General features: G+C 39.1%; 1 protein-coding gene across 1 annotated transcript in view; it reads left to right on the top strand.

The window, feature by feature from the left end:
* fz2 (frizzled 2) overlaps nt 1-26,586 on the top strand; it is a 223,244-nt gene that overhangs the window by 43,163 nt on the left and 153,495 nt on the right. The gene's annotated exons all lie outside the window — the stretch shown is intronic.

Genomic DNA, 26,586 nt, shown 5'->3' with positions numbered 1-26,586 from the left:
ATGCAGATGCTCTAAATTTAGTTTAGAGAGAGACTAGAGAATCGGGGCCAGTGTTGAACTGTAACGCCGGTATGCCAGCCACGATCGTCGTAATCAATACAACATGTTTATTGTTGACCGCGCCTCGGTGTTCACAGGTGGGTCCTAAACATCGGATAACCGTAACCCCACGGATAATAAAACCATTTGCCCGCCGTCCGGTGCTCAGGTGAACGAGCGTTATCCAGGTAACAGCCGATTACCGGGAAATGTGTATAAATGTACGGAAAATGGGCTGTTTTATTTATTTTATTTTATTTATTAGGAACACACACAATACATTAATTTAACACAAACTACGACACTTATAGACAAACACAGGCTGATAAATGTATCTATAAAATGTGTACACAGCATTTGCAAAATATCTAGACTAATAAAAAGAACTTAACTAACTACTTAACTAAACAATTAATAATTAAGTTACTTAGGAGATGAACCCACCGTAAAATGATAAGAGCTTTTTTTTGAATGCAGTAGCTGAGTCATGAAATATGTCGATGCCAGGTATCTTTTTTGATATTTCGTTAAATTTTGCACATATACGCTTAATTGGGGCTTGATTTCCTAGATGAGATTTGGTGAAAGGTATATGGAAGATTTTTGGGGATATAAAACTGCGGGAGTGTCTATGTGGAACAGATAAGGATATTCGATTGAGAAGGTTACTACATTTAACTTTATTTCGTAAAATTTTATGTAGAAAGCACAAGTCAAGTATTTCGCGCCTATTTCGAAGAGATGTCATGTTAAACTCAGCCAGTCGCTGATAATATGGCTGTCTGTGTGAGATGCCACTGACGTTAAAAGCTAAGTGTCGAGTAAAGGCGCGTTGTATACTTTCAATGCGTTGAGAATGCACAATGTAAGTAGGATTCCAGATAGTACTGGCAAATTCAAGACCACTTCTCACTAGGGCATTGTATAAAGTAATTTTTGTCTTGATTGATTCTTGTTCTTTTGAGGTCATATAAAATTGTTAGTATTTGATAGAACTACCCGGCTGAGTTTGTCGTTGGCTCATATTATTATTATTACTAGTTGATGCCCGCAACCTCGTCCGCGTGGATTTTAGTTTTTAAAAACCCGACAGAAACTCTTTGAATTTCCAGGATTAAAAGTAACCTATGTCCTTCCCCGGGATGCAAACTATCTCTGTACCAAATTTCGTCAATCAGTTAAACAAATGGTCCGTTATAAGCATCAAGCACAGACCCGCTTCCGCATTTATAATATTATACGTCCCGCAAATTTCTAATACGTGTGGCCGCCATTTTAGTGTCGTCAGCACTAGACTGAAGTTTCGAGCTGATGGTATATTTTTCGATCACACACTCTCGGGATGAATTACTATGTAAGGATTCTAACGATACCCCATGCATCCTAATCTTTTCAGGCATTTGAAGGCATTTGAAGTTATGGTGGAATAAAGAAACATGAACCTTCACTAAAAACAATACACTTCTTTTTTGACAGTCGTGTAAAAGCTAAAAAGACAAGTAGATAGTATGTTGACAACATAATCTGTGATAGGCGGAAGAGCTCGCTTCTTATGGGAATCAACGGGGCGTTTTATGGCGCCTATAAAAGGAGGATCTTCCTTCAGGATGCGGAAAAGATAAAATAGGATGGGAGTCTTGCAGTCAATGTTTCGTCTATTCGGAGTATAGTTATATAGAAGACAATATTCAGCATAATAAGCTGAATTTTTCGGGTTCCGCAACTCAAAAGGAAAAAGAAACCCTTATAGGATCACTTCGTTGTCTGTCTGTCTGTCCGTCTGTCAAGAAAACCTATAGGCTACTTCCCGTTGACCTAGAATCATGATTTGGTTTAGGTAGGTCTTTAAGCACAAGTTAAGGAATATATCCGAAAACTGTGAATTTGTGTTACATCACAAAAAATACTAAAATGTATTTTCAATTTTCAAAGTATAATAAGTATACCAAGTGGAGTATCATGTGAAAGGGCCTTACCTGCACATTATAAAACATTTTTTTATTTATTTTTACGTGTAATAGTTTTTGATCTATCGTGCTAAAATACCCGACTACGGAACCTTCGGTGCGCGAGTCTGATTCACACTTGGCCGATTTTTTGCATGCAATCCAAATTGACTGAGTACCATTTTCTGTCAGTGGCAATGGATTTTATTACTGACGAGTCAGACAACCATAGTACAGTTTTGTTATCTAGGAATCAATGCAACGATATTTCAGATTGCCTAATTTATTTACTCATATGTACTTACAATTATTAATTGCCAACGCTACGTTGTTGTTGGTCGGTAACATTTTTGTTTTATATCTATTAAAGAAATATTAGGTAGGTAGGTACTTACCTAGACTACCTTTTATTTATCTTATAACTACTCAAATAATAATTTATAAGCACTTATTAATAGAGGCTGCATCACTCTATCTACTACTAATTAATTATTGTAACTCTTGCCTTCCCTCATGTTAAAAAAAAATGTTAAGGCAGCCTTAGATCCACGTTCAATGCAAATATAATAATTTAGCGGCTCCAATGGTACATAACTCAAAATTAATAGCTCACTTTTTTATTGATACAACCGTTAAAAATTAATAATAGAACAATAAATAACAAAGTTTGTCTTACAACCTACGCATAGTCCGTGCCTTGTTTGTTATTGTAACCATTATAGGCTAGGAGCTCGCAGGTAAATTAATTTAAATATCCAGACCATTGGGGTATTATAAGATACAAACCTAAAGACAATTAAATTATTTATTTATTTTTATGGTATGCATTTTTTTTTTAATTTTTTTTTTTTTTATTTATTTATTATATATTATTTAGTAGTAACGTTGGTAGAACACGCATTTTTGAATTATTTAGTTACAATATAAATCACTTATTACATGTAGTCCCGTTGTCCCCGTTAGCCGTATCCCCGTTAACGGGGACATCGGGATTTGACCATATTATAAATGTGAAAGTGTGTTTGTTTGTTGGTTTGTCCTTAAATCACGTTGTCCTTCAACCAATTAGAGGTGATTGCGATCGTGACATTGTACTTGTCATTCTACCACAATCGAGCAGCAGCTCTTGACAGTGCGATCGTGGTCGTCACTGCAATGCTGTGGCACGCTCAACTATGCGTCTCCATTACTCTCTTACTCTTATAAGGGGACGCATGTATTTATTTATTTATTTTATTTTATTTATTAGGAACACACACAATACATTAATTTAACACAAACTACATGTATTGCGATAACCAAAAATATAGGTATGTCTGGCCCAATCACGTCTACAAAGTTTCGTTTGTTGTAAGAACTCTGACCCCTTCTCTTAGTCTATAATCGTATACACACAATAAAATATCAAATCATAAGTTAAAACGCTATAACCAATTGGTATAAAATAATCTAACAATTTGTTTGTCATGGGTGTCATGTTGCGCCATTAATTAGGAGGCGTCCGTCCGTCCGCCCGCTGCGACCGACATTACGACATACTTATACGTAAACTGAGAGTGGAGTCATACATAGAGGCAGAGATATTGCACAAAACCGCCTCAACTGCCAGCCCAAGCATAAACAGCTAGGCAACGCTTTCTCGCTACTTTTTCATAGACAAAGCGTTGAGAAAGCCACATTGATTGCGCTTTTTTTGCGATCGTTTATCAAAATGCAACACAAACTAAAATGAACTACAAAATCTAAATACATATATAAAAAGTGGCTGACTGACTGACTGACTGATCTCTCAACGCACAGCTCAAACTACTGGATGGATCACGCTGAAATTCGGCATGCAGATAGCTATTATAACGTAGGCGTCCGCTAAGAAAGGATTTTTTCAAAATTCAACCCCTAAGGGGGTAAAATAGGTGTTTGAAATTTTTGTAGTCCACGCGGTCGAAGTCGCGAGCATAAGCTAGTACACTATTAAAACAACAAAATAAAGTACCTATTGTAATACGTATTGAAAAAGAATATTAAATGAATAATTTTACTAAATAAAAACAATGCAAACCGCGCAAAAGCCAATAAAACTTAATCAAACTTCAGTGCTACTCTTTAGAGTATCTCAGCTGGAAAAATACAAAAGTAAAAACTATTGATTGTTTAAACATGTCCTATCCTAAAACACTATGGACGTTCTCACCAGCTCAAAGTCCCAGCCTAGCACCTTAGAATATAGCAAACAAACAAACATTTTAATAATAAAAAAACATTCTATTCTATTCTATTCTATTCTACAAAAATAGATCTGTGTGAGAAATTCGTTACTACTGTAAAACGGTGGCGTGGTGGCAGAAGCGCTTTTTCTGGTAGTATAATGAAATCTAGTTAAATAACGTTTGGGCGTTTTTACGCCAGTTTTAATAAGAAGTCTGGCATCTCTATGGAATACAACTCAATGCCTACTTGTTAATCGGTTCTTAGTAATGCGATATTGTTTTATTCATTTTTTTACATTTTCGAGTTGACACTTTACATGGCTAAAACTAGCCAGAATTATTTACGACGCTATGAATGTCTCTACTTTCATAAATCGTGAAAAGTTTTGATTAATACTCAGTAGCTTTTTTTTGATTTCTTATAATGTTGTACTTTATGTAGATTGTCTCAAGTTGGGTCTGTTTTCTTTTGGCTAAGAAAACATTTGTGGTTTATTCGTAACTAGCTGATGCCCGCGACTTCGTACGCGTGGATTTAGGTTTGATTTCTCGGAATAAAAGATAGCCTATGTCACTCTCCAAGTCTTCAACTATATCCATGCAAAAAATCACGTCTATCCGTTGCTCTGTTGCGACGAATTGAAGGACAAACCAACAAACCAATAAAACATCGCTCTTAAGAAGGAGACAGCAAATTTGTAGAGCATTATCTCTGTCGTTGAGACCGAAAAAGCGTCACATATGTATGAGTGACAGAGACTACGCTCTACAAATCTGAAACGTCATTCTAAAGACCGATGTACATTACTTTCGGCTGCGTACTGTACATTCGTTTCATGGTTTTCGCAGTCATTCGCGCCGCGAGTGTAGAACGCGCTTTAAAGCTACGATGCACGATGTACCTAACCACTGAGCCACAGAGAGAAACGACAGACGTTGGAAAAAGGATTATTTTCGTATAATCCCCCACAGACTTGCGAACTCCGCAACAAAGTTGGCAACAAATTTGTCGACGATGCATTCATCACTGTTCAAACTTCAGGATATATTTATTCCCCAAGTTTCCTTTTTACTAACGCTGAAAATATCGTCGACACCTACATTTTTTTGTTGTAAGTATAAACGCCAACTTAGTTTTTGTTATTTGCGGTTTTACTTAATAGTTAGAGAACCGGCCGAATTGAGAACCACCTCCTTTTTGGAAGTCGGTTAAAAAGCGATTAAAAAACCACTGTAGGAAATACGAATTAACTGTACCTACTTAGTATTTCCAACAGTGGGGTTTTTATCGCTTTTCTAGTCTACTAAGTGGACTTAACACATCTTGTCCAGAGCTATTTATAGCTTTAAAAAATTATAATATTACATACGATCGAGGACTATGTAAATGATAACAAATCGTAATTAGAAATTTCGTAATTTAAAACAAACACTGCCAAAAAAAGCAAAATGCAAAACGATTTAATTTGAAAAAGGCGCTATACGGCTGTAGGACTAACTTGTACTTAAATAATAAAAATAAAAAATAATAAAAATCGAAGATTATGTAAATGATGACAAGTCGTAATTAGAAAAGGTAAAAACACTCTGCCAAAAACCGCAAAAAGCAAAATTAATGTAAAAATGCGTCGTTCGTAAGTTAGATAAATAATTATTTATTGCAAACTACTATTTGAAAAAAAAAACCAGCCAAGTGCGAGTCAGGCTCGCACAACGAGGGTTCCGTAATACAGTCATATTTTTTCGACATTTTGCACGATATTTCAAAAACTATGATGCTTAAAAATAAATAAAAATCTGTTTTAGAATGTATAGGTGAAGACCTTTCATATGATACCCCACTTGATATAGGTATCTTACTTCGAAAATTGGAGATACTAATTATTAGTTTAGGACCACAATTTTTTTTGTGTAATGTAACCACAGATTCACGGTTTTCAGATTTTCCCCCTAATGTCTGCTATAAGATCTATCTACCTGCCAAATTTCATGATTCTAGATCAACAGGAAGCACCCTGTAGGTTTCTTGACAGACCGACAGACAGACAACAAAGTGATCTAACGTTTCCGTTAAGTTTCGGTTAAGTTTCCGTTTTTCCTTTTGAGGTACGTAACCCTGAAAAATCCAAGTTCATACAAATATATTTACCTCTGGCTTATCCCCATAACTGGCAATCAAAGCCCTTTTCAATGACCACGAGGACTGTTGCGCCACGCGTCCACTGCAAGTCTAGATTGAATCATTGTTTATGCGTAGGTAGTCCTTGACTACAGGCAACTAACATAATATTATTACACTTCACTACCACTCTATTTGCATTGTAATAAACTTGGTTATCGTTTAACTGAAGTGTAGGAACTATGGTTTTTTTGCAAACCAACATCGTGTAGTTCACTACGACTTTATAACAATAGAGACAAAGGTGGTTTTCGTGGAACTAAAATAAAAATATTATGGGCTCCTGGGTAGCTTTATGGGACGGTGTGGGCGGTCAAGGCTTTAAAAGGTTTCAATATATTATGACAAAAGAAATGCGTATTTTTATAGTAGACTAGCTTATGCCCGCGACTTCGTCAGCGTGGACTACACAAATTTTAAACCCCTATTTTACACCTTTCGGTTTTATTTTTAACTATGAGATTTTAACATAAGCTTAATAAAATATGTCATGTACTGCTAATTGCAAAAATATTAACTACAAAACTTCTTTATCGACACTTCAAAACTGACAGACTTTCATACAAACTTCAAACCCCTATTTTACCCTTTTAGGGGTTGAATTTTGAAAAATCCTTTTTTAGCGGACGCCTACGTTATAATAGCTATCTGCACGCCGAATTTCAGCGTGATCCGTCCAGTAGTTTGAGCTGTGCGTTGATAGATCAGTCAGTCAGTCAGTCAGTCAGTCAGTCAGTCAGTCACCTTTTCCTTTTATATATATAGATAGATTTACCTTTTTAGCACTTTTCTAGATAGTACCTTGGAAGTTTCATTCTGATCACTACAATAAGCGATTCGGATTGGCTGATTTCACACTTTGAGAACATTACGGAAAACTCTCACGCAAGGTTTTGTCACGATGTTTTCTTTCAATGTGATATTTCATTGCGTAAAACGCACATATCTTCGAAAAGTTAGAGCCAGAGGTGCGTGCCCGGGATCGAACCCCCTGATCACCTGAATAGAAGGTCGAAATCTTAACCAGTAGGTTAATAATAACGCCTTGTATTAGTATTGTAGAATTATTGTATAGTAGTTGATAGTTTTTGATTCCGTAGCGTCACCCGTTTCAGGGTACTAGCTGAAAATCAGTGCTGTATATTCTTGTGCAACAAGGCATACAGCATAACGCTGAGCTGGGATCCTTTTTCTGGTTGTGCCACACATGACAGTTTGTTCCGGCGCTTGTTTTGCTTGAAGCGCGTTGGGCTTATGCTCAGGTGGAAGAAGCGCCTGAATAACCAGCTCTCAGTTATAAGATGTGATGTGTGGCACAGTTTGGTAAATAAACGTCTTTTCTTTCTTTCTTTGCTCTAAAATACTTATATATAATATATCTTTCACATACAATCGGATGTGCATTTCGAACACCATTGTGTTTGTGTCTTATTCTATGAAAATATTATGTCAAAAACTTCGTCCTGCTATGCTCTTTGCCTCTCTCCATAATAATAAAGGCAAATTCAATAAAAATGCGCAAGTCTGCAATCTATAACCGAAGGCAACAGCAAAAAAATTGTTCCGGAAAATATGAAATTTGCCGAATAAATTGATATGACAGCGACACCGCATGTCGGTAATGCAGCCGGGCATTCCGTGAAAAATTCAATTTGGGTCCGTCCTGGTCATGTGACGTGTGACGGACCACAAAAAGCTGACCACCCTATTTAGGGAAAGAAGGTGTAAATTTTTTTTGCTTTTCTTAAAGTATGAGACCACTGGGTCTGGAACTCCGGAAATAGATCTTGAAAGTTTGCGAATGTATTGTTGGGTGTGTTGTTCGAAAAGCCGCCTGAGATTGTTGTGGGCGTTTCTCAGACCTGGGCGCGTTTGGAACCCACGTAGCTTTAGTTTTAAGTACGTATTAATTATTACCACTATTAAAATTTTACCTATTCTGAATAAATAATTTGTGTTTGAGTTTGATTTTGAGCTGTAGGTACCATAATAGCTTTAGGGCAGTAAATATCATAATGCATGAATGCTCACCAATAGGCTGCGGGCTAGAATGGAAATTCGATTTGTTCTATGTAGGCACCTCTGAGTTTTCTTTAAAACCAAACTCAAATTAAGCGAAAAAGAAGAAAACCAGTCTAAAATTTATGTTTTCAAATGATAGCGCTTGGTGAAGGTTTCCTGGAAACCTACATAATATCTCGGAAGGTATTGATATAAGTACTTTTATGTTTAGTGCCAACACGTACTGGATCAGCCATGTTTATTTCGTTTACTTTTATAGGAAAGGGTTATTTTCTCTAGCAATGCAATTTAGCAGACTGATGATAGTATAATGAATTAAACAAAGAGAGAAAATATATTTATTCATCAATGATGTCACAGTCAAAACTTATACAGATGTAAACTTTTTCGTAGAAGACACCGCCCAGTATGAGTGTAAAGCTCAGCATAATCTGCTGCATCATAATATGCGCAGACGTATACAAGACAGAGGATTGATTTTCAGCTATGACGTCATAGCTAAAAAAACCAATTAAAATAAAATGACAGATTCAAGAAAGCTTCAAAATATTGCAGTCTTCCCATGAAATTGCCAGATCTTTTATGACAGGGAGTGTCTACTCTTAGGCGAGTTGCTTATGTACATGACGGACCTACATCATGTGATTATGGGAAAAGCCTTGGAAAAAGCGTTTTACGAATAAAACCGGCAAATGGGATTTCGTCATTACAGCTTAATGGTATTATCGGACCATTTAATACCGAGGGTAGAATATTTCGGTAAAAACAAAAGAGTTCATATAAATTGAAGATCCGATGGATTCGAGACATGCTCGCTAACTATGGACCTCATAAGAAAGCTCAGCTCAGAGTCACTCAGCGGGCGATGGAGAGAGCTATGTGCGGAGTTTCTCCACGTGAAAATCAGAAATGAGGAGGTCCGTAGGAGAATTAGAGTAACCGACATAGCTCAACGGGTTGCGAAGCTGAAGTGGCAATGGGCAGGGCACATAGTTCGTACAACCGATAGACGTTGGGGTCCCAAGGTGCTGGAATGGCGACCTCGCACCGGAAGACGCAGCGTTGGAAGACCCCCACTAGGTGAACGAACGACATCAGACGAGTCGCAGGGAGCCGCTGGATTTAGGCGGCGCAAGATCGTGGCGTGTGGAAGTCCCTACAAGAGACCTACGAGTATGTCCAGCAGTGGACGTCTATCCGTTGATGATGATGATGATGAAATTGAAGACGTAAAAATGTTACCCTTCTTTTAATTATGATGAAAAATTGCAGACAAGTATTTTAGCGCCATAGAAAGTGAACTAAAAAACTTACTACTTATAGCGCACTGAAGTTACAAATCTTGTACGAAATAGGTACTTTAATAAAGAAGTAGACAGTAGGGATATAAGGAGTAGGTATAAAAAAGCTGTGATAGCCTAGAGGTTAGGACGTCCGCCTTCTAATCGGAGGTCGGGGGTTCGACCCTGGGCACGCACCTCTAACTTTTCGGAGTTATGTGCGTTTTAAGTAAATATATGTCACTTGCTTTAACGGTGAAGGAAAACATCGTGAGGAAACCTGCATACCTGAGAGTTCTCCATAATGACTTCAAAGGTGTGTGAAGTCTACCAATCCGCACATGGCCAGCGTGGTAGACTATGGCCAAAACCCTTCTCACTCTGAGAGGAGACCCGTGCTCTGTAGTGAGCCAGCGATGGGTTGATCATAATGATGATGATAGGCACAGTTGGTACTAACTGCAGAGAGCAAACAGTGTTTAGTCGAGTTTAGCGCATCGCATCGGTTCGCTGCAGTCAGCTAACGAATGCGCCATGTGCCTGATGCTAATGCAATCAGCAATCAGGGAGGACGTGCGTATGCACTGCCAGTGCTTAAACGACGGAGCACAGACTCAAATGATAGTTAACTGTTTTTATACGAGGTAGGTTTGACAATGATCATGCCATCTATGAATCTATTGCGAGAATAAAGTTCTGAAAACCTCTGAGGTCTTTTTAGGGTTCTGTACCTCAAAAGGAAAAATGAACCCTTACCTAAAGGATCACTTTGTTGTCTGTCTGTCCGTCGTGTCTGTCAAGAAAACCTGTAGGATACTTCCCGTTGACCTACAATCGTGAAATTTGGTAGTTAGGTAGGTCTTATAGCACAAGTTAAGGAATAAATCCGAAGACCGTGAATTTGTGGTTACATCACAGAAAAAAAAAATTCATGAACAAATAATAGTATTGTCAATTTTGAAAATTTCGAAAGTTAGATAACCTATTACCAAGTGGGGTATCATATAAAAGGGCTTTACTTGTAACCCTACTCTAACCGTTGAACTATTGAGGCTATAAAATTGTGGCGGTTGCCACAGATGCAACTAGATGGCGCTATACAATCGATAACATTTCATGACGTAGTCCCGAACAAATGTACCGCCGACAGTACTCGCACTAACGGAGTTTCCTGCAGTCTGGACTATATATAGAAGTTTCAAGATACAACCGTCGCGCGTCGGCCCAGCTGGCGCTACCGAGCACAACCAACAGCTCGGAGGGAGATCTCCCTCTGGTACGGTCGAGCCTGCACACCGCTCCCGTACAAAATTATGCATTAGGTTGTAGATGCCACATGTCGGCAGTTTCAGTGATTGCACTGAAACTGCATCGACAACGACGCTCGCAACCGCTCACCACACTCGTCACGTCGTTAGTTCTGTTTGCCTCCAGATGGCGCTCAAACTGCAATATTTACACTACGAGTGGCTTCAGTACGGTACCCGGAGTACAAGATTTTACGTCTCACCAAACGAAACCAAATTCGAGAGTCGAAATACTTCCGCGTTACAGTAAAATGGACCTAAACAGCCTTGAATTGAAGTCAAATATTCAATGCCACTGATTTTAATTTCGCAATGTTTCCGCTTGGAGCGCTGGCTATAGAAGTGTAGACAAACTTGAGCTTTAAAACAAGGCATTTAAGATCCAGTTTACTGTAACGCGGAAGTATTTCGGCTCTCGAATTTGGTTTGGTTTGGTGAGACGTAAAATCTTGTACTACGGGTGCTGTAATCATTGCTAGGTGAGTATTCGCCTCAGTGATCATCACCGAATGAAAACCATCATTCGACATTTTATTTTTAACTAGCTTATGCTCGCGATCCGCGTGGACTACACACATTTCAAACCCTACTTCACCCCCTTAGGAGTTGAATTTTCAAAAATACTTTTGTAGTAGATGCCTACGTCATATTAGCTATATGAATGCCAAATTTCAGCCTAATCCGTCCTGTAGTTGATAGATCAGTCAGTCAGCCAGTCAGTCACCTTTTCCTTTTATATTTAGATAAAAAATAAATACAATATTATTTCGGTTCCATTCCATGTGTCTTTCCATTGACACATTTTTGATTTTCTTCTCTTAATTTTCCGTTTTTTTACCGTACTTTTACCGTTAAGCAAATTAAAGTTTCCCAACAGTCACCCACGCGTCACGTCGCGGATGTCTGCTAATCGAAATCACTCAGCCTCCAAAATTCCGAGCTACCGACAAACATAAACGATGATGATTTGTCACAAAAACCACCTTTTACTTGTTAGGATGTCTTCTCACAGGGCGTGATTGCACGAGCGTTGCACGATCAAGTTTGCTCTGTCTTATGACCGAACGCGCTGAAGGAGTATGGGTTTGATGAAACTCCCATACCCTTCCCAAGTTAACCCGCTTAAATCTAGACTGCATCATCACTTACCATCAGGTGTGATTGCAGTCAAAGTTAACCTTGTATCGGAATAAAAATAAAAAAAACAGGTCGCTCAGCCAAAGAGCAAATTCCCAGGATAGAAGGTTACGTGTCAATAAAGTTAAAAAAGTGTGGAATGACTTCCGTTATCCGTGTTTCCTGCCAAGTATTAACTCAATTTTTTTAAGGCAAGAGTGAATAGGCATCGTAAGCGCGCTCCAACCTAAAAATCTTCATTGATTTTTACTAAGCACTAGTTGACGCCCGCGACTTCGTCCGCGTGGATTTAGGTCTTTTAAAATCCCGTGGGAACTCTGGTTTTCCGAGATAAAAAGTAGCCTAAACCACTCTCCAGGTCTTTGACTATACCCATGCAAAAACTTACGTCAATCCTTTGCTCCGTTGCGACGTGATTGAAGGACAAAACAATAAACCAACAAACAAACAAACACACTTTCGCATTTATAATAAGGGTAGGTATGATTGTCGGCAAGCGCAAGCCTATCTCACAATAAAAAAATAACACGAGCCGTCTGTGACAATGTCGATGGCAGTACGCTCGTAAAATCACGCGCCATGAGAAGCTACCGTTACCTCTAAATGCTACATAAGAAATGCATAAAAAGGAAAAAATCGGTCAAGCGCAAGTCGGACTTGCATCCGAAGAGTTCCGTTGGTGCAAGAACTAACACTACTTTTTTTTTAGTAATTTTTCATGGCGGTAATTTTGAAATTTTTGTTATTTGTTATTATAGCGGAAATAGAAATACACATCCTGTAGAAATTTCAACTCTCTAGACGAAATACCAGGCCGGCACCACGGAGGAGTAGCAGCGGGGATCTCCGCTGTGGGATGTCCAGCCCCCAAGGGGGGAGAGAGCATAAGGGACAAGGAGGAGACATAAAATGATTTGTAGGGAGTCAAGAAGGCGCCCCGGGAAAACGCCAAGAGCAAGTACCGAATGGGCGCCCTCCCGCGATTCGGCTCTTATAACCGAGAGGTTGGTGGGGCCATGGAAGGTGGAGGGTTGTCCCAGATTCACGAGATACAGTCCACTGACAGACAGACAGACGGGCGGATCCCGTTGGCTACGGAACCCTAAAAACAACACTTTATCCAGCGTTACATTTACAAACCACATTTGACGTTCGAAAGATGTCATGCTTACAAGAGGTGCTCGAAATATGGTTATTTTCCATATAGTGGAGTGATTTTTTGTCTGTCCGTCCCGTCATCTGTACAAACAGACGCACGCACTGTGAGCAATATTGATTTTGTGCTGCTCTCGAAATAACATGAGTTGTGTTTTCGAAAAGAATTTAAAATAGTAACTTTGGGTTTTTTTGGGTTCCGTACCCAAAAGTTTAAACGGGATCCTATTACTAAGACTCTGCTGTCCGTCCGTCTGTCTGTCCGTCTATCACCAGGCTGTATCTCGTGAACCTTGATAGTTAGGCAGTTAAAATTTTCACAGACGGTGTATTTCTGTTGCCGCTATAACAACAAATACTACAAAAACAGAATAAAATAAATATTCAATGGGGCTTCCATACAACAAACGTGTTTTTTTTTGTACGGAACCCTTCGTGCGCGAATCCGACTCGCACTTGGCCGGTTTTTTAGTCGCAGTTAGCCGAGTCATTGCTTCGTCATTTTTGACTATTTTTACATTAGGGCCAAGAAGAGAATGTCAAAGCAACGCATTAGGTACTCAGCACAGATCTCCTCTCAGAATGTCTGAATCTTTGTCTCAGCCTCAGATGTAGTAACTAAAGTATGAAATGATAGGAAACACTGTATAGTGTATTGTAGGTATATTATGAATAGTCTTGGACTGCCTAGTAATAAAATGAAGTTTGTTTTTTAAAATTATTATCTTTAATAATGAATTCTAGACCCATAAAATAAAAATAAAATAAATAAAATAAAAATCTTTTTTATTCGAATAAACTTTTACAAGTACTTTCGAATAGTTGGATGCACCTACCACTGGTTCGGAATGCCTTTCCTACCGAGAAGAACCAGTAAGAAACTCGGCGGTTGCTCTTTTCAAATATTTGACTACATACATACATACATAAACTACCGCTATACAAAAAATCATGTCATTTAATTACTAGTCCAAGACCATATTCTCTCTTAGGCTAAATGCTATACCTAGACGAATATGTTTGTACCTACTTCTTATCTTTTTAGTTTAGCTTTTGCGTTTCATCGACTTTCAAAGCACAACTAAAGAAGTTTTCACTTACAAACATACCAGAAGTAAGCCAGAAGTGAAGATAAATATTAATCATGACGCGCAGAGGCTTATCGAGAGTTTTACCTTTTATAATAACCTAACTTCAATATTAACTTCATTAGAGCACAATAATAATTGCTATTGCAACCACTCAATCAAAATGGCGACCTAAACACAAAAAGCATTTAATAGTCGGTCGAGTCTCGAGTCGGAACGAGACCACCCGAATTTATACAATCGACTCAAGACAAGATTTTACGTCTCACCAAACGAAACCAAATTCGAGAGTCGAAATACTTCCGCGTTACAGTAAAATGGACCAAAACAGCCTTGAATTGAAGTCAAATACTCAATGCCACTGATTTTAATTTCGCAATGTTTCCGCTTGGAGCGCTGGCTGTAGAAGTGTAGACAAACTTGAGCTTTAAAACAAGGCTAATAAGATCCAGTTTACTGTAACGCGGAAGTATTTCGACTCTCGAATTTGGTTTGGTTTGGTGAGACGTAAAATCTTGTACTACGGGTACTGATGGCTTTCTAATAAAATTGATAAGAGTATAGTGAAATATTTCGTAACATGAATCGCTCGCGGCTCGGCTTGGCGGTTGGGTGAGAAAGTAGCTGATGGTAGCCGGCATCGACCCTCATCCATCACCGCTGATTGGTGGCCCGACAGCTTCCTCTGCTGAGAGGCGAGAGCGAATAGTAATTGTAGACCAAAGTCCGGAATTACAAGTACAAGTACTTCTCGTATGACACATTCGTAGTCCTACAATACAACAAACAATATTGTAAATGATTTTCGATTTTGATTTTTTTCTCAATGATGCTCTTACTTGGGGTTAAATTAAGTAACAGTAACTAATTTAGAAAAGAAAGCCATACCCCGTCTCGGTTTCTACATGGCATCATACTGGAATACATCGTACGGCCCGCAATAGCTCAACCGGTAAAGGAGTGGACTGAAAACCGAAAGGTCGACGGTTCAAACCCCGCCCGTTGCACTATTGTCGTACCTACTCCTAGCACAAGCCTGACGCTTAGTTGGAGAGGAAAGGGGAATATTAGTCATTTAACATGGCTAATATTCTTTAAAAAAAAAAAAAAAATTAAGCCTCGGCCAAAGCCTGCCACCAGACCATAATATCACACCCACTTGTGTAGACACCTTAGCAACACACAACAACAAATAGAACGCGACAGGTTGAGATGGCAATCAGGGTATGAGGCGAGGGGACGCTCCGTACACCCACACGTCACCCGCGCGCGCCCGACCGTGTGTGCAGGGCGTTTCCTCCCCGATTGCCCTCTCGACCTGTCGCGTTCAGCAATTTGATAATTTGCATAAAACACTTACTTCAAAAAATGTTTACTGAGTATTAACACAGAATGAGAAGGGTAAGACCATAGTCCGCCATGCTGGCCCAGTGCGGATTGACAGACTTTGAACATGAGCCAATTATACCAATAGTCTATAAACTAACAGTATATACCAGGACAACAGAAAGTCTGAAGTGTTGTCAACAACGTGCCCACTTCCTCACAGCCTCGATATACAGTTTACGTTCCATACTCGAAGCTTCGTTATTTCCACACCTCAAACTTTTATTTTCCTCCCACAGAACATCCTTAACACCATACGTGATGCAATTAAGAATGTATCCTAATTCTATAGAAATAAAGTCCATTTTGGAATGGATGGGTTTGATTGTTTGTTCAGCAAGCAGGCGGTAATATTTGACAGGTTTATCGACTCCTGAACGGTCCATGGGGCGAAGGAAACTTCTTTAGCGTCAACTTGGTATCTCGGGTTACAGAAATAAGACATGGAACCTAGTAATATAGGTAGTTTATTCAGGCAGTAATGTCGATTTTAGATGGCTAAGTTTGTGGATATTGAAATTTTAGATGGGGATTCCTACTAACCTGTTATTTTTGTCGATGTCTGTATGTATATGATACATATCCGTCCTGCTCCTACTAACTACATACATATAGGTAGCTACAATAAAGCAGAGCACAAAATGATGGATGACAAAACAAACGCAGCAGTATAAATTAGGAAGTCAGCCAAATTACTGTAATGTGGTAATGCGAGTAAAACGAGTGGCCGGCGATCCATCATCGCGCCGAGATGACACTGCCGACTGAAAACCGGTCAAGCGCGAGTCGGACTCGCACACAGAGGGTTCCGCACCATCGTACAAGAAATAACTCTTTTTAATTTGTTTTGTGATGTTAACACAAATTCACGGTTTTCGAATTTTTCCTTTTACTTGTGCTATAAGACAATTGAGGCTGATTCTCTTGTACACAATCTCTAAACTAAACTAAATTAACGGGTCTAAATCTAGTGCTATCCTTTTCCGCAAGTAACATTATGAAAGGGATAGCAATAGATTTAGACGTGTCATTTTAGTTTAGTTTAGAGTTTGGCCACAACAGAATTAGCCATATTGCTAGTTGCTAACTGCTAAATATGATTCAAGGCTAGGTCGACGGGCTGTGCCGTATATGTTTTTGATTCCCTTGACGGGTTTTGACAGACACGACAGACAAACGGACAGTGAAATGATCCTGCAAGGGTTCCTTTTTTCTCTGGAGATACTTATAGAGAGAGAGCCAGCGCGTGAAAGATTTTCCTTATTTGATAAAAGCTGAAAATTTCCCTGCGTATTGTCCCCAACACTGGGAGGAACGTTTGTTTGCATCATGGTGGCTTTACGGAATATATACAGTACACGGCCAAAAGTGATGAACATCGATGTATAGAAGGAGACAGCAGATTTGTAGAGCACTGTCTCGGTCGTTCAGACCGACAAAGCGTCATATGGGTATGAGTGACAGAGACAATGCTCTACAAAGATGATATGTCATTCTAAAAGCCGATATTCATCACTTTCGGCCGCGTACTGTAACAGGTAATAAAGGTATAACAAATCTTACGTCAATGTATAAAGAATATTTTTTTTTATTTTCTTCCTTCCCCCGCAAGATTAAAGGTTAATAATATATTAAACTTTAAAGCTTTCCTGCCTAGGAAGTGAACAGTTATAAGCAAACACATTCTACGAGTAAATCCCACGAACAGGCTATTCAGCTCCTCGACATTACGGCCTTGTAAGCCTTTTGAGCTAGAGTAGTCAGTAGTGTATAGTGAAAGTATAGGCTGACCACTGGGCTGTAAAGTTTTCGAGTTAGGGTCTCGTAAGTCTTGCTCTTGCGGAACCCTAAAACCGTCCGGACGATTGATCTTAATTCAATGTGTCTTGTTAGCGCTGGACATTAGGTGTAAAGTGTTAAGGGTTACCCAACATGACAATGTTAACATTATCTTATAAAAATACTAGCTGATGGATTGGATGGATTTAGATTTTTTAAAATCCCGTGGGAACCCATCAATTTTCCGGGATGAAAAGCCTATGTCCTTCCCCGGGATGTAAGCTAACTCTGTACCAAATTTCATCAAAACGGTTGAACGGTTGGGCCGTAAAAAGCTAGCAGACAGACAGACACACACTTTCGCATTTATAATATTAGTATGGATCGTAAGATAGGTACTACGGTACCTAGATATTTTAGAGACTAGTGGAAGTTATTTTAATAGTTATTAAATTCAATATTATTAACATTCCATAGGTACGTGTCATGTCTACAAATTTCGAATATAATATTCTACAATCCAAGAAATGTAAAAATTAGAATGTTTATATATAGTTAGAAACTAAAAATAATTTATGGTTTTGTGTTGAAAGAGTTACTGAAAGAGTAGAAAAAGTTAGTAGGTATAAACTATAAATCCAGTAGATATTCGTTTAATACTTATCATACCTTTAATTTAGGTCTGATGTTTATTTCGCAAATATAAATATTCTGTGACCGAGGAATACTTGGACATATCTTGCAAAATCTGCCTAGGAAGAAATTACGGATCATATTGAACAAAAAAATCTTAGAATGCCGTTTGTATTTTTCTTCTTTCGTCTTTCAATGACATGAGAGTTGCCACTACCACAAAAAAAAATCGAAAAGACATTAGCTCCTTGCAATATTACACCTCGTACATCCGTCCAATGTTCTATTCTAAATATACCCGCCACAGCATCCGCCCCGTATGCAATATGAGACCGACTTTAACAAAACAAATCCAAAAACACACCAAACACCACCTTAAATAAATGATACTAAAGTCCAATTTAACGAGTCACATCACAACGCAGTATTTATGAAGTGATTCCAGAAGCAGCACAACATGATTACAGAATCAAAAAAAAGAAGAAAATAAATAAACCGTTCGAAATTTAAATATCACTCGAAAATAATGTTGCTATAATCTGTAATTTATCTAATCAAAATTGAACTTAATTGAATAGTTATAGAGCGGATTATCGAATGGATGAACAAGGTGGTGTTTATTTAAACGAGGCAGCAACGAGCATCGATGGCATTCGTCTGTCAGATTGATGGATATTTTAGACTTATTCTTCTTGAATATAAAACGATTCAATAACATTTTATGAACAATTTACATTTTCGTAAATACATTACAGTTACCTACACCTATAAAAAGTGTTTTGAAAATGGACAGCTAAATTCAATTTACATGAATGAAGTATATAGATGTTCATATTGGAGCTAAGGTATTTAATTATTAACACAACACACAACACTGTTTTTATTTTCTTTCATTTTACGAGCAGAACGTTCCTTTCCAGGAATTTTTCCCGTATGATTCTAATACCAAGGGGTTTGTAGGATTGACCCATAAAACGTGAATGCAGAAAAGAGAGCAACAAAATCCAAGTACAAAATGCAATCGTGTATAATGCGTGCAAAGTTGCAAAGGCGTGAAATGCGTTACCACCGCACAATTCATCAGTTAGCAGGTCACGTCCTATTTAAAAAACGCATTTTCATACGGATCTAGAACGTTGCTAGTAATTAAACTTCTTCGCAATCACATTCCGGGTGTGAAAATGTCTCACGCACAAAAACGTAAGGGGAAAAAAGAAAGTGTGAAAAAAGTGACACCAAAACGAAGTGCCTTTACATCGTTTGTTTGGTATTGGTTTGGTAGTAAAGGCATTTCTAAACAACATCCGACTTTATACTGCTTCAAAAAAACAGCTTCTAAAAATGCATTTTTCCAGAAGTATGCCCGTAAGTTTACAAGTAGGACAAACTATAATTAGCTCAACGGGTAAAGGAGTGAACTGAAAACCGAAAGGTCGACGGTTCAAACCCCGCCCGTTGCACTATTATAATTGTCGTACCTACTCCTAGCACAAGCTTGACGCTTAGTTGGAGAGGAAAGGGGAATATTAGTCACTTAACATGGCTAATATTCTTTTTTTTTTTTAAACAAATAATAATATTTAAGTATATTCGCACAGGAAAACAGAAAGATTTGAATGGTCATAAATTCCGCTTGGAAGGCTTGGAGTATCGAATAAAAACCTAGACAAATAATTTGATGTCGCAAAAGGATTGCTTCGTATAATAAGATAAGTTTCAGTGAAATCGGATTTTGTATCGAAAATAATAAAACTTTCGCTAATAAAAAGTCAGCTAATCCGCGGAGTACGTAAAAGGTTGGACACCAAATGTGACTTGTTGACAACAATCGGACTTTACGATCAGTAAAATGAATACCTAAGGGAATGACAAGTTCGATAGCATAATGTAATAAATAATAATATTCATTGGTTAGGTTAGATGATAGCTTTATGGCCTACTAGCTGATGCCCGCGACTTCGCGTGGAATTAGGTTTTTTAAAATCCCGCGGAAACTTTGATTTTCCGGAATAAAAATAATAAAGCCTATTTTCATCTCTGGCATGTACATTGTACATTGTACATTGTACATTTAAGGAAATAGATATCCTTACTGTAGCCTCTCAATATATTTATAATATAACATAATTTTTGTAAGACAAAATATTCTTAGTTACAAGAAAATGGGTGAACTACACAATAGGCTAACTAGAAACAGACACAAACTTGCAGCTCCTGCCTTCCGCCTCAGGAAAGTCCAAAAGTCATTTGTGGGTATTGGTATTACCTTTTATAATAAAATACCGCAAACTATTTTGGACTTACCTTTGCACAAGTTTAAAAAATCTATTAAAAATATGCTCCTGAAAAAAGCATATTACACAATTGAAGATTATCTAAATGATAAAAGAGCGTGGATTTGACCTGCAGCTCGTTCCAGCAACGCACAAGACTGCAAATACTATTTTATACATGGCATAATCTTGTACCTATATCAAATATTTGAAAAGAGCAACCGCCGAGTTTCTTGCTGGTTCTTCTCGGCAGGAAAGGCATTCCGAACCAGTGGTAGATGCATCCGACTATTCGTAAGCACTTGTAAAAGTTTATACGAATAAAAAAGATTTTCATTTCATTTCATTTCATTTCATTTCATTGTACATATTATGTAGGTTAAGCGGACGAGCCGTGAAAAGGTAACAGACACGCAGACAGACAGAGAGATAGATCTCTTTCACATTTATATTAATATTAGTAAGTATAGATTAGGCAAACTGTACGTAGGTACCTTGCAAATCGGAGATTTTGCAAATAAATGCATATTTGCTATTTTGAGTAGGTAGTTAAATTGTTATCAGCAGCAAAATCCTGGGGTTCTCAGTATAAAAAGCACATTACATGTTCATGTTCATTAGTGTTTTTCCTCTTCTTTACAATTACTTTATTTCCAGGTTCAAAGCCTTCCTTTTGTCAATTTCCATCCTTTTCCTAGTGCCGTCTAATCAGTGTAACCATGAACCACGCCCTCGCAGTTCGCTCGAACATCAAAAGAGAAGAAAATGCTTCCTTGACAAGAAATCCAATTTTTGGAACCTTTATACGTAAATTCACTGTACCAATTTTATGGGGTTATATCTGACTAGCCTATGCTCGCGACTTCGTTCGCGTGGACTACATAAACTCCTATTCCACCCCCTTTAGGGGATGAATTTTCAAAAATCCTTTCTTAGCGGTTGCCTACGTCATAATAGCTATCTACATGCCAAATTTCAGCCCGATCCGTCCAGTAGTTTGAGCGTTAATAGAACAGTCGGTCAGTCAGTCAGTTAGTAAGGGGGAAGGGGGCGCGAGCGCAAAGCTATAATTCGAGAGGTCGGGGGACAGTAATCCATACTTCCATACTAATATTATAAATGCGAAAGTGTATCTGTCTGTCTGTCTGTCTGTCCGTCTGTCTGTCTGCTAGCCTTTCACAGCGCATCCGTTTAACCGATTTTGACGAAATTTGGTACAGCGATAGCCTGCATCCCGGGGAAGGACTTACTACATTTTATCCCGGAAAATTAAAGAGTTCCCATGGGATTTTTAAAAATCTAAATCTACGCGGACGAAGTCGCGGGCATCCTCTACTACATAATAATATTGTATACCGAGCGTGTGAACCAAACTCCTCGAGATTAGACCAAATCCGGGCTATTCATTAGCCGCCATGCTAATCGCTCGCATCCTTTACGTTTGCTCAATCGCCCGCCAAATCCCTCCCCTGCTAATGTGTTAAACGCTTAAATAAACTGGACCCTCCCACCCGCCGGCCCTGACCCTCAGTAATCACTTCATCCTACCCAGCAATTACATAGCAACACTATGTGTCGAGATTTTGCTAATTAAAGGTGATCGCACATCTAACCTTTCCAATCGTACCTTTCATATGATACCCCACTTGATATAGTCACTCACTTCGAAAATTTAAAATACTAAGGGCCTGTTTCACAATCTCCAGATAAACTTTATCTAACGAATAAATTTGACGTTATGACAGTTTTTGTATTGAAAATCTGTCAAAGTGTCATATTTATCCGATAGATAGAGTTTATCTAGCGATTGTGAAACAGACCCTAATTATTAGTTCATGACCACAATTTAAATTTTTTTGTGTGATCTAACCCTAATAAATTCACGATTTTCAGATTTTTCCCCAAATGTCAGCTATAAGATCTACCTACCTGCCAAATTTCATGATTCTAGGTCAACGGGAAGTACCCTGTAGGTTTCTTGACAGACAGACGGACTGACAGACAGACAGACAGACAGACAACAAAGTGATACTATAAGGGTTCCGTTTTTCCTTTTGAGGTACGGAACCCTAAAAATGCAACATTTATTTTGCACGACAAGATTTAAATTAAAGAACTTTTGTTTGTTTTGTATACTTACTGAATTTAGCGTGAAACATTTAAGAGTTCCCGTACAGCATGAAGCACTATAAAGTGAACCAGGGCAATTAGCGCGCACAAATTACCATGAGTGGGAACGTGCTCGCGAATTTATAATATGACACTCATCCCTGTTGCCGATATGCGCCAAAACCAGAGTGAACTAGAGTGAGGACTAAAAATAAGATACTATTATACAAACAAGTCCTAATGCCAGTGTGACTTATGGTATCCAGTTGTGGGGCTGTACCAGAAAGAGCAATTTACTAATAATTCAGCGATTCCAAAATAATGAAATGAAAATGAAATGAAAATCTTTTTTATTCGTATAAACTTTTACAAGTGCTTACGAATAGTCGGATGCATCTACCACTGGTTCGGAATGCCTTTCCTGCCAAAAAGAACCAGCAAGAAACTCGGCGGTTGCTCTTTTCAAATATTTGATATAGGTACAAAATTATGCCATGTATAAAATAGTATTTGCAGTCTTGTGCGTTGCTGGAACGAGCTGCAGGTCAAATCCACGCTCTTTTATCATTTAGATAATCTTCTGCTTAGGGGTGCTTAGGGGTATCGTCAATGCACCCTGGTACGTCAGGAATGTAGACATTCATCGCGATCTCCAAATGGGCTTCGTGGACACAGCTATTAGCAAACACGCTAAATCCCACGAACGCAGGCTCCATGAACATGTTAACGTCGAGGCTGTCCAGCTCCTCGACAACACAGACCTAATACGTAGACTTAAGAGGACTAAGCCTTTTGAGCTAGTGTAGTTATAGTGAAAGTGTAGTGCTAGTGCAATTTAAAGAACACAAGAACAAAGTGTCTTCCAATAAGGTATCTTAACTATAAACTAAGCTAAGTCAATGGACAGATTCTTAGGTATAAGTACGTTTATACGTTTAGGTTAATATAATATTGCTTATTAGCCTCTTACATCGGCTAGATTGTAATGGTAGTAAAGTACTGGTGTCAGTGCTTTACGACAAAAAAAAAAAAAAAAAAAAAAACTAGAGTGAGGAGCTGGAGTAAATCGACATCTGTCAAATATTCCGCCTAGGGGTGAGCTCTATAGGGCTCGAAGACATAATTTGACTCCGGTCGCCTAAGGGCACCTCCTGTGAGGCTCGGACTACGGCTTAGGATGACGTTGGGATGGGTGGAGTTGTTAGACTACTGGTTAGTCCGTTACTCCCCGAGGCCGTGGCGTAACCGTCTTCGCCGGCAAAGGTGCTGTATTATGTTTGTATTGTGTAGCCCTACGAGATAGGGTGCATTGTCGGTCAGCCATTCCAGCACCTTGCGAGACCCCAACGTCTATTAGTTTTTCGAAATACGTGCCCTGCCCATTGCCACTTCAGCTTCGTAACCCAGTCAATGTCCATCGCCCGCTGAGTGTCTCTGAGCTTTCTTATGAGGCCCATAGTTAGCAAACAAGTCTCAGATCCATATTAACTATTATGTCACACGCACTGTTTTAAGACTTCAGTCCTCAAACACTTAGGAATTTGGGCGAGAAGACATTTCGAAGCTTCCTAAACTTTGCCCAACCGAGTTCGATTCAGCAGCTGACCTCTTTTTCAAAATTGGACCTACCTAGCTGGATTATATGACCCAGAATGAGTGGTGTGAACTATTTTTCTATATTTTTTAGAAAATTATCATCAACATTACCAACATGCCCATTGCCAATTCAGCTTCGCAACCGCGCTGAGCTATGTCGGTTACTCTGGTTCTCCCACATTTCTGATTTGATCACGTAGAGAGACCCAAGCATAGCTCTCTCCATCGCCCACTGACTCGCTGAGTGACTCTAACCTTTCTTATGAGGCCCACACGCACTGTTCGAAGACTTTGGTCTTCAAGCAATGAGGCCCACACGCACTGTTCGAAGACTTTGGTCTTCAAGCAATGAGGCCCACACGCACTGTTCGAAGACTTTGGTCATCAAGCAATGAGGCCCACACGCACTGTTCGAAGACTTTGGTCTTCAAGCAATGAGGCCCACACGCACTGTTCGAAGACTTTGGGCTTCAAGCAATGAGGCCCACACGCACTGTTCGAAGACTTTGGTCTTCAAGCAATGAGGCCCACACGCACTGTTCGAAGACTTTGGTCATCAAGCAATGAGGCCCACACGCACTGTTCGAAGACTTTGGTCTTCAAGCAATGAGGCCCACACGCACTGTTCGAAGACTTTGGGCTTCAAGCAATGAGGCCCACACGCACTGTTCGAAGACTTTGGTCTTCAAGCAATGAGGCCCACACGCACTGTTCGAAGACTTTGGTCTTCAAGCAACGAGGGATTTTGGACAAGAAGACATCTCGAAGCTTCCTGAACGCTGCCCAACCGAGTTGGATTCAGCAGCTGACCTCTTTTTCAAAATGGGACCTACCTAGCTGGATTGTATGTCCCAGTAATTATACGGAGGCACAAATTAGCGCGAGTGGGAACGTGCTCGGGAATGTATTATAATATGACACTCATCCCCGCGGGGCGGCGCTACGGTCTTTCCCGATACTCGCTAAGCCCGGCAGAGTGTGCCTCGATATAAAATATCTCATGAGTGGTGTGGTGTGACCTATTTTTTTCTACATTTTTTGAAAATGTAGACAAAATGAATTTTTAATAAGTGACAATTTTTAGGGTTCTGTACCTGAAAAGGAATAAAGGAACCCTTATATGATCAAGTTACGTTGTATGTCTGTCAAGAAACCTATAGGGTACTTCCCGTTGACCTATAATCATGAAATTTAGCAAGTAGGTAGGTCTTATAGCACACCTAAAGGGAAAAATCTGAAAACCCTGTGGTTACATGACAAAAAAACTTGAAATGTGTTCAAGAACAAATAATTAGTATTTTCAACTTTCAAACTAAGATTACTAGATTCAAACCAAGACGGTTATCATATGAAAGGGCTGTTAGTTGTTACCTGTTCATTCTAAAACTAATTTTTATTTACTTTTATACATAATATTTTTTGATTTATCGTAAAAAATGTGGACAAATATGACTGTAGTACGGAACCCTCTCGGTGCGCGAGTCTGAGTCGCACTTGGTCGGTCTTTTTACACGACTGTCCAAAAAAAGCAGTGTAGGTATGTTTTCAGGATTCTCACGATGTTTGCCTTCCCCGATAAAGCAGGTGATCCTATTTAATTGCTTATAACTCCGAAAAGTTAGTAGTGCGTGCCGGGATCGAACCCCCGACCCTCAATACGAGGCCGACTAACCACTAGGCTACAACAGCTATTTAATTTACATTAAACGCTAATCTGGTGGTGTCTAAAGTGCTCAGTAATAGTTAGAGTAAATAGACCCTGCGTCCTACACGGTGGTCATGAGCTCGGTGTTAATGACTTGACCAATAACCACGTATGAAGAGATTATGTGGTAATTAAGCTCAACGCATACCTATTACAAAACATTATTACACCACCTAAGAGTTCTTCATGTGTGCGAAGTCTGCCAATTCGTACTTGGTCAGCGTGGTGAACTATGGCCAAACAAATCTCATTCCGAGAAGAGACCCGTACCTACTTACTCAGTAGTAATCTGGCAATGATGATGATGATCGGAAGGGTTCCTTACCGTCGTACAAGATTACATACTTCTAATGCACTATTTAATTCTTTTATTTACATGCGATAATTTGAATTTTTTTTTGTTGTCATAGCGGCAATAGAAATACACTCTGTGTAAATCTGTGCAAAATTTGAACCCTACCTTTAACGTTTCATGAGCTATGCAACCCACTGAAAGATAGACAGACAGACAGACAGATAGACAAACAGACGGACGGAGGGACAGACGAACGAATCGCGGAGGCTTCCACAGAAGGTCCTGTTGGCACCCTTCGGGTAAGGGGCCATGAGAACTAAACTCGATTGCAATGTGTCTCGGAAGGGAACTGTGAATTTTTCCCACTAGGTATATGAGCATTACACATTGGGTGCCTGATCACACCAAGCCGATATAAACACGTAAACAGACCATAATGTACTGGCAGGA

The sequence above is a fragment of the Maniola hyperantus genome, chromosome 14 (genome assembly GCF_902806685.2).
Source record: "Maniola hyperantus chromosome 14, iAphHyp1.2, whole genome shotgun sequence".
NCBI classification, from domain to species: domain Eukaryota; kingdom Metazoa; phylum Arthropoda; class Insecta; order Lepidoptera; family Nymphalidae; genus Maniola; species Maniola hyperantus.
The sequence above is the reverse complement of the archived record's forward strand: the minus strand, read 5'-3'. Positions and strand labels throughout refer to the sequence as shown.